This window comes from Haliotis cracherodii, unplaced genomic scaffold (genome assembly GCF_022045235.1).
Source record: "Haliotis cracherodii isolate W230 unplaced genomic scaffold, xgHalCrac1.p SCAF_10, whole genome shotgun sequence".
Lineage (NCBI taxonomy): Eukaryota > Metazoa > Mollusca > Gastropoda > Lepetellida > Haliotidae > Haliotis > Haliotis cracherodii.
Window position 1 is genome coordinate 20,626,323 of NW_027266265.1, and position 8,588 is coordinate 20,634,910.

Genomic DNA, 8,588 nt, shown 5'->3' on the forward strand with positions numbered 1-8,588 from the left:
AACACAGAGACAAAAAGAACGGCGGAGCTCATCGGATGTCGTAATTTGGAAATACCCCAGATGGTTATAGTTTAATACTAAAAAAAGTATCCATGCAGTGAAAGAATTTTCGGGTTTTGGATTGCGTCGATAATACGATTACTACTCCCTTGTTGTCATCCACGTTTTCTCGTCTAACCCTACACTTGTGTATTTGTCGTCATTCACTTGATGCTCAGTTAATGAATTTATTACAGGTACAATAAGTGGTAGCACCACTTAGATTACCTGACAAAGGTTCCCATTTGGCATTTATTGTGTCTGGGGTAATTATTCAATCTAAATCCAGGTTTGAAGTGAGGTGAAATGTGTGTTATGTAATATGCACGTGGCAGCCAAGCAAGAGATGAATGATCAGACCATTTACTTTTTTTGTATATCAACGGATCGTTCCTGGTCATCAAAGGATTAACAGAAAATACGTTGATTGATTAATCACTGTTATCTTGCACAGTGGATATGTCAAAAGTGAGTGTTTACATGTCTAGGTTTACTAAAACAAAGGGAATACACTCATATCATGGCGTGAAGTGCCGATGTTAAAACAACATACTTTGTTCAAAGGGATAACTGATAATACGTTGATTGATTGATCATTGTTATCTGTCACTCAATGGAACCGTGGACGTTATGCAAATAGTTGTCACGTGGGCTTTCTCGGCCGACCCTTGAAGACTTGACACCTATGTGAAACACCTGAAACAATCCAAGTGATCAGTTGAGAAACGAACACGGTTATAATATCCCGAAACGATATATGTTTTTTAAAAAATTTGATTGTTACAGAGACACGTGACATCGAATAAGTTTCTTTGTACAGCTGCAGACGAGTGGGATATTGTTCCTTTGTGTGGATATTCACGGATACATTCCTCGAACAAGGAAGCTGCCTAAAATTTATACACATAAATTTGGTGGGTTGTAATTATGGTATTTGCAGTTTGTTTTCCTTCATTTGAACCGATTCGTTCTTGTTTCTCTATGTTTTGGTTGGGAAATTCTTCAATGCGCGATAGACGTTGTTTTCTCCGGTCTTTTCCTTTGTAAGCGTGTATATATTACCGTCAATTTGTAAAATTTGTTTCTCTCAGGCAATTTATAAAAATGTGTAAATATTTCAGCCATTTTGACTAAGAAATCTATCCAGATTGATTAAGACGAACAAAAGGGCCTACAAACATCACAACAGATTATTATGTAGGATTAGAAGCCAAACAACATAGACATGTACTTTTCAACGAAATGTTTTTCAGTCACTTTGTAAAATATTTAGACGTTTAATAAATATGTTCCACATTTTGACAGTAAAAAAAATATACACACGATAAAAAAGCAATGCTTAGGTGAAATATTTACTTCGTGTTGCAAGTAAAAATAGTGTAAACGAAAATCGCAAAATTACCAAGCAAGTGACTTATCAAAACTTCGTCACCATTACCGATGCTACCCACAAAGATACCTACATTTCCTTATTATCTCGAAAACCGTATTTCATTTTGTTGATCAATGTGACCATACGCCCTTATTACTACCGGTATCCATAAACGTGACTAATGCGCTTACGAAAGGCGCAGCAGAGGTCGCGAACTAGTCTAGATTTCTGCTATACATCCGGGTACTCACTGGGAAAAAACAATAACAAAGGCAACAACCAGTCCCGGGGAATTGCGTTAGATCAGTGCCCCTTTTAACCTCACTGTGCCCTCACCCCAAATGTTGTTATAGTGGATTATAGGGGTTTAAGAGGCACAGATCACTTAATCGCTTGGTATAGTCTGTGTCATTAAAGTGAACCCTCATCTGAGTGACAGAGAGACCCAAGAACCAAGCTCTTCGTTCAATGAGCCTCTACTCTACCACAAGTCCGACCTTGTGACATAGACGACGTTTGGCTGAATGCATTAGAAGATGCTGATCTTGAAGATGCTCCGTGTGCGAAATACGCATCAGTCAGAAAGCGCACGTTAAATCTCCAGAGTAAGTAAGTAAGTTGAAGATGCAAGAATCCTTAAGTTTGCGGATTATGTGACAGAACAGTGCGTGGGTGGAAGCTGACAGGAGAGACGTGTGGAACCATTTTGGGACCCTGGTTTCCAGGACAACAAATCACTTAGAAGGCTGGCACTCCAAGCAGAAGAAATCGGGCCCAAGTCATCCAAACATCTTTAAATTTATTGACATTATCAAGAATGAACAATCACGTTCAGAGACATTATTGATGCAAATTCATGCCGGGAAGACTGCCACCAAAGAGAAGGAAATATCTCCATATTGACGACAACATCCTGATAGCGAAGGACAACTTGTTGACTGGCAGACTGACACACATTGAATATGCTGACGCTGTAGCTGAATATGTTGGATTGTGAACTGAATATTTCTGCTGTAAAGTGAATTTGAAATGTATAATTATTTATGCAATACGTAATCTATCAATGAAATATTTGAAATATATGTTTCTGTAAAGTGAATATACTGTCGAAATGTGAAATTTTATAAATCTGACCGATAGTAATTTTCTCTTTATAGCCATGCAACAGACTATAGGTAATCCCCCTATTGTTACCCACTTCATCACGGCTGACTACACCTGTACCCTATAACAATAGTTTAGGGCAAAGTGAGGTGTTCCCCGTCTGAGATCAAGCCATTCCACATACACTCTAAAGTCGCTACATCAAAGAAGAAATGTTATCACAACGAGCGGATAATCTGTCGGCATATCAAAGAACCGGCCACGTGGGACGACCCCGCAGCATCTTGTCTGTCACATTGTTTAGTTTTAAGACTAACAGCAGCAGAAAGTTTTAAATGATTCGATTGATGGATCTCTCTTTGTGGATGATTGTAATGTTTCTTGAAGTGGCAAAAACATGAATACTATTGAACGGGCAACGTAGATCTGTAAATGATCTTTAGAAAATGGATCTAATTCTCAAAATCTAAAACAAACTGTATAAACACAAAGACCCAGAACTAATATTAGATAACACCCCTATTAATGTTGTAAAAGAAGCCAAATTCTGAGGTATTTATCACCATTTGTCCTTTCTGCCGAAAAATACATTTCTGAAGATTTATTAAAAGTTGTCTACAATTCAAAGTGGGGAGGGATTAGATGTAATGAAAAACAGCTTATGACTGCGTTTTAAATCCTCTGTGTGAGGATCTGTATAATAAAACCTGAAATTTCAGCTGCAACAACTTACCTCAATAACATATCTCCCACACAAATGCTGTCATCTCCTCTGTGGCAGATGGAAAAGCCACAGGTGGATCTTGAATTAACAAAACTAAAGAAATCAGAAACTAATGCATCGGCAAGAATATAATAAGTCACGAAGTACCTGTGAAGATCCGGATCTTACAATAAAAGGCAACTACGCTTGTCGTAAGAGTCGACTAACGGGATCGGGTGGTCAGGCTCGCTGACTTGGTTGATGCATATCATTGATCCTAATTGCGTGGATCAATGCTCATGATGCCTATCACTGGATTGTCTGGTCCAGACTCGATTATTTACAGACCGCCGTCATATAGCTGGAATATTGCTGAGTGCGGCGTTAAACAACACACAAACAAACAACGAAATACCTACAATAAATGCAGACCTCCCCCGTGGGGACCCGAGGTAGATAAGAATGTGTCCTCAGCACCCCATTGCTGGTCGTATATGAGGCGACTAAATTCGGCAACCTGTTTGCCGTGGGTTGCGCCCGTATATCGGTGGAGGACGGGAGTCTGTTGGTTGAGGAGGGCACTGTTACCAGGAACAGGTGTTCCTTTTGCCAAACACACCACTTTGACCCTTTCTTCACCTAGACGGATGGTCATGTCCAGCCCTGTGCATGGAAAACTTGATAATGTCATTGGTGCAAATATATATACTGAACAACAAAAGTTCCTGTGACATTGAATAAGATTTAATGCAAAGTTATGTTTTTTACCAAATCTGAAACAATTTCGGTTTGCAACAGATAAAATACTCCTGTGAGTGTTCAAATGGTTTAATTGGCCATTTTGACTTCAGAAAATGCTTGATTTCACAAACAAACATGAACATGACAAAATTTCAATTTACATATCAATAGCGTGTATGTCCACCTCTGGTTGCGATGCTAGCAACACTTCTACGTCTCACGGGATGGACCAGGCGTCGCACAAAGTCCTGTGGGATATCTGTCCATATCTGCTGGAGCATGTTTCGAAGTTCCTGGAGCGTCTGTGGAACACGTGGTTGACGTCGGACGCCGATCCATCTCATCCCACATGTGCTCGATTGGTGAGAGATCAGGTGATCGAGCCGGCCAGGGGATGACCCTCACGTTGTTTTGTTGAAGAGACTCCAGAACAAGTCGAGCAATATGAGGCCGGGCGTTGTCATGTAGAAAGGTAATGCCTAGGCCATGACGACGCAAAAACGGTAGAACAACAGGGCCAATGATCTCGTCGCGGTAGCGCTGTCCATTGAGATTTCCCTCTACCACTATCAAACGGGTCCTCTGTCTTGCTGTAATCCCACCCCATACCATAACGCTGCCGCCCCCGAGTACACTCGAATCCATCCATCGCTGAGGCTGAGGTGAAAACGAGACACGTCAGTGAATAGAACTTGTCCCCACTGCATGGCCGTCCAGCGGAGACGCTGTCTGCACCAGTGTAGACGTGCTTGACGGTGGTTTCCTGTCAAAATGGGACGTCTGTCAGGTCTTCTGGCGACAATCCCTGCACATCTTTGGCGGCGACGTACGGTTTGTGAAGATATTCGTCGAAGGCCAGGGTACTTCTTGCAGTCACTGTTGCTGGCTGGAATCGATTTCGTACCAAACTCTACTTGCCGAATCATAATCTCACACCATGTCTCAAAAAATCCACCTGGTTCTTCAAAGACAAGTAAACGCAGACATGTAGGTGGACTTTCGTCCGATGGGGAGGTCACTTCTGAGATAAAAGATTCTTGGCCACGATTTATGTAACTGCTTCTGCCGATGGAGATCCCTTAACGCATAATCCGTTCGCTATCTCCATGGGCATCAAAGGTGTCTGTGGTGAAAGGTCCCTCCTTGTGGAATGTGCACGGAGGCAACAATCTGTCAATCTGTTGGGTTTACAACAGTTTGGTAATACTCCCAGTTGTTATCCCAGTTCACATGACACTGAACTCGAGCAGAGGTTTTGTGAGGGACCTAGCTGGTTATCTGTCTGACATCAATGAGGAAGATATTGCTGCTGAACTAAAATACCAAGGAGTCATCAATGTCAAACGATTTACTAGTAAAACACAAGATGGCAACATTGTTAAAACGCACACACCTGTTTACCTTTCCTCAGCCTAAAATACCAAAATCATTGAAAGCTGGATACTTCAACATCGGAGTGGAGGTTTAGATGAGGCAAATGTAGAATTTACATTAACAAAGATAAAGAAGTCCGAAACTAATCTATCAACAGGAATACAATCATCTAAGAAATAAATATGATGCCTACAAATCTATATTTACAGATGGATCCAAGGATGGTGACGCAGTTGCTAACGCTACTATCATTGGATCCAGAACCATATAGTCCAGGTTACCATGAGACAGTTCAGTTTTCAGGGCAGAATCAAATGCCATTTTGACAGCTCTTAAATATATTCAGTCTAGGCATAGGCAGTTCATAATATTTTCAGACTCTCTTTCGTGTCTTCAGGCTTTTCAAAATACATCAAGTACCCATCCACTTTTAATCGAAATTGCTGAATTATAAAATGATCTCGCTACTGGCCAATATGATATCGTTTTCTGTTGGTTACCCAGCCATGTTGGAATCGTTGGTAACACAATGGCTGATGTTGCTGCAAAAGCAGCACTCACCAAATCTATGACACAACTTCAAATCCAATTCAGTGATATTAAACCTGTTATTAGATCTTACATCAATGATCTTATGCAAAAGAAGTGGGACACTCAAGTAGGTATTAATAAATAACATGAAATTAAACCAACTAACGGTTACACTTACTTGGGTTGTGAGTTCATATTTGAAGAGGTCCTCATGCGATGATGTCGTATTGGCCTCAGCAGATATCCACATGAGTATTTATTGAAAGGTGAGGATCCTCCATTTTGTATCCCTTGTGATGAGAGAATCACGGTTAAGCATGTGCTGCATGACTGTGTTGATTTTTCCATCACAAGGGATACATATTTCAAATCATCAACTGTCAAGGATCTTTTTAATTGTAAATATTCTCATTTATTATTAGTTTTTTAAAGGAAATTGAATTGTTTGACAAATTTCGATCAAGATGTGTTCAAAATATGTCGTTTTAAAATTGGTAGATTTAGTTTGTAAAGTGAGATTGTTAGTGGCTGTATTCTTGAAGGGGGTTACAGTAAAATTATTGTCCCCCTGAAAGAGTACGTAAGTTCCACATCATTCAAAGTACATTTGGGTCTAACCCATTTTTTAATCGCAGTATATTTGTTAGTTTTAATTGATAGCTACAACTGACTCTGAAGATATGGTGTAAATCCTGCTGGGGAACCGTGCAGGAAGCAGAAGTATCGTAAGTCCTCATGGTCCCTGGTATGGTGGCAACTTTGGTTGCTGCGATCTCTAGCCTGTTTTTAACATGTTTTGTTTTGAATAGTAATATCGTTTTATCGTTTCATATTAGTTTTAAATATGTCTGTGGTACTCTAGTTATTTTTATTGTCATTTGCTGTCAGGTATATTATAAAGTTTACACATATTTCGTATGCATGTTTAAATTGTTATGGTCACGATATGGCTGAAATACTGCCGATGCGACTATTAATCTTAACTTACTCACTCGCTCACTGCAGATCCTATCGCCACTGTCATTGGATCGAGAGCAGTACCTTCAGGATTACCAAATGACAGTTCAATATTCACAGCAGAATAAAACGCAATCGTAATAGCTCTAAAATATGTAAATACTCAGTCCAAACATAAACAGTTCATACTACTTTCTGATTCTCGTTTCTGTCTCCAAACCATTAAAATAATATTTCCTATCAACATCTTCTTTTACGTGAAATTTTAGAATTACATAATGATCTTGCAACTAGCCAATACGATACATCGTCTTTTGTTGGCTACCAAGCCATATTGAACTCATTGGTAACACAATGGCTGGTGCTGCTTCTAAAACAGCACTCACAAATCTGTATCACCACTTCTAATTCCATACAGTGATCTTAAAGCTGTCATTAGATGTTACACCAGAGATCTAATGCAAAGAAAGTGGGACACCCAAGTAGATATTAACAAATTGTACCAAATTAAACCAACAATCGGTTACACCTACTTGTTGTAAATCCAGATTTGAGGAGTTCATTTTAAGATGATGTCGCAGTGGCCCATTCGAGGAATACACATGAGTATTTATTGGAAGGCGAGGATCCTGCTTATTGTAAACCTTGTGATGAGAGAATCGCGATCAAGCATGTCCTGTTTGACTGTGTTGTTTTTTTCCATCACAAGGGATCACTATTTCAGCGCAACATCAACAAGGGATCTTTTTAATAATGTTACGTCTCATTTAATAATCATTTTTATTAAAGAAATTGAACTGATTGATAAATGTGTGTACATAGTTACCATTTTACTGCATCAGTACTGTTTAACTTGTATCTGAGATTGTTAGTGGCTGTATCCTCAAACGGGGGTGATGTACAGTAACGCATTATGTTTCCCCTGAGAGGGGATCTGAGACCACATCATTCAAAGTATGTTTATTCCTACTACCTTTTTAGTCGTAGAATAATTGTTTGTTTTAACTTTGGCTACTCTTGCTGATAATCGCCAGCAGCTGGAGGGATGGTGTAAATCCTGCTGGGGAGCCGTGTAGGTAGCAGAAGTATCATAAGTCCCCACGGTCCCTAGTGTGGTGACTTAACTTTGGTTGCTGGTGATCTATAGCCCGTTTTTATCATGTATTGTTTTCAATCGTGATATCTTTTTATAGTTCCTAGTTTTAAAATGTAGAGCTGTGATAATCTAGTTGTTTTACTGTCCTTTGTCGACAAGTTTTATTATCTATATGTATGTATTGTTACTGTATTACTTGTTGTAGTCATTGTATGGCTGAAGTATTTCCGATGTGACAATAAATACTCACTCACTCACTCACGGTGGAAAGACCGTCCTTATCAAAATCAGTAGGTACCTAATCGCATAGTAGCAAAAACATGGTGTTAGATGTAAAACAAGGAATGAAAAGGAACGTTTCAGTAGATACATCAAAGTGTGAAATACTTTTACTTTTAGTACTGTACCAAAATGTGAAATGACAACACCATAACACGGACTAAACAAACATAGTTTCAAGAATAAAATTCTGACGAACTGCTGGGATTTTCTTTTTGGAAATAACAAAGATATACAAAAAGCTGTAAAAAAGGGTCAAGTTGTTTTGAACCCGTTTTGTCATGTTCTGTAGTGACCACCTATTTCGTTCGTGAGTGCTGCACTGTCAGGACCGGACGGACGGGCTTCCGTAATTCTTAAGTATTGGGAAACTAGGTGATATTTAAAGGATA